The sequence below is a fragment of the Triticum aestivum genome, chromosome 4B (assembly GCF_018294505.1).
Source record: "Triticum aestivum cultivar Chinese Spring chromosome 4B, IWGSC CS RefSeq v2.1, whole genome shotgun sequence".
Lineage (NCBI taxonomy): Eukaryota > Viridiplantae > Streptophyta > Magnoliopsida > Poales > Poaceae > Triticum > Triticum aestivum.
Genome location: NC_057804.1, coordinates 227,414,582 through 227,416,529, shown reverse-complemented (window position 1 = coordinate 227,416,529; position 1,948 = coordinate 227,414,582).

The window sequence follows — 1,948 nt, the reverse complement described above, 5'->3', positions numbered from 1 at the left end:
CGCATGTGGCTGCCTGACCATTGAGCAGCGGGACCCTTCAGATAATATGCCACAAAGGTGACATAGCTGGCAGGGGCTACACCAACAGACTCCAGCTCGAAAGTGATGTCATGGAGCTAGTCGACAGCATCAAGTGGCTGAGTTGAGCTGTGGTAGATGCTTGGGTTGAGATGTGCAAAGTCGTTCAGTGTCATAGTGGCTGGCTGCTGGTTCAAGTTGGGGCGAGGAAACTGAGCTATCACTCCTTCCATGAATTGGCGGTTTAACTCAAACTGTTGGATCATACCAGCCATGTATTCAGGCAGTGGTGGGGTCTTGCCACCACTACCACGACGAGCGGGTCTAACCATCCTGCTAACATGTAACATGGGTAGTTCAGCATGAAGAAATTTGCAAAGATAAGGAATCATTTATGATGAAACATGCATACTGAAAGAAGTTCGATAGATACTACATAGTAGCCAAACACGACATACAGATCCATACATAAGTTTGGTTACAAGCCATAAGTACTAGTTCAGAAAGGAAAGGTAGTCTAGACCTTCTAGGCGGCGCGTAGGTACGCGATGGAGGGATACAACAACGCGACATAGCGATATGCTACATCGGGGAAAACCTCTTAAGTCAGGCAGTTGTCGGTGAAGAAAAGCCTGGCGGTGCTCGAGGGAAGGAGGCTGCATGCCGTGGAAGATCTGGTATACTAGCTAATCTCCAGGCGGAAGAAGAGGTCCACGAGGAGGAGTATCACCCCCAACCTCAGGCCACACAAGACTTGGTGGCATCTCCATCCTGCGCGGGTAAGGAATGAACAAAGGAAGAACCGCTGTGGTACCCAGTGGACGCATCCGCTCCAGAGTGTCGTAGTGGCGTGCACGTGTGGTGTACAACTGAACAGTCAGAGCTCGAACAGTGTGATCCAGAACCTCAATGCATCGAACCATATACTGAGGGTCATACCGACGACTCACATAGGGGGTACGCACAGTAGTGTACAACCTAGTATCATACCCAGCTGGTGGGTACGGGAAGTATCTGAACCCAGTCTCCTCCAAGCGTGGATGCTCTCTATGGAGGCTGGTGATAGCAACATAGGCAACCTCGTGTACTTACATCTCTATAGTCACCCCAATACCCTCAAAGCTATGCAACTCGTGGGTGGAGTTGTTCTGCCGATCATAGATATCAACCTTAGCATGCTACATCTCCTGGTTGAACTCGCGGTAGAACTCGTGCACAGTGTACTGAGGATACCAACGATATCCCACAAGTGTCAAGAGGTCGACCAGAATGGCCGGGAACCCAGGCGTACCGATCGCAATGGTCTAGCGAACGATCTGCATTGCGGGACGCATCTGAAACAAGGAAGTTCAAGGATGTCAAATGACGATGAGAGTATTATGCCAAATACAATTCAAAGAAATAGTTGTAGATAATCCAGCTCTCCAGGCGAATGTGATTACGAGATCCTAATGTTGGAGTTAGTAAATTCAATTAATCCGAGTAGAAGAGAGATCAGAGTCCCAGAGTATAGACAAGGAGTAAAAGATCCTAATAACACCCAATGGTGACGTGGGCCCGTAAGCCACACAGCCATGTTTGTAAATCAGTTTTTCAAAGACTAGACTCAACTTCGGCCAAGGAGTTGGAAGGGGGATCCTACAGGCCATCGGCTCTGATACCAACTTGTGACGCCCCCGATTCAATCATACACTAATCATACATGCAAACCTGTACGATCAAGATCAGGGACTCACAGGAAATATCACAACACAACTCTAAACACAAAAGAACGACATACAAGCTTCATATTACAAGCCAGGGGCCTCGAGGGCTCCAATACAAAAGCTCGATACACAAGCGAGTCAGCGGAGGCAACAATATCTGAGTACAGACATAGGTTAAACAAGTTTTGCCTTAAGAAGGCTAGCACAAACATCAACGATCGAAG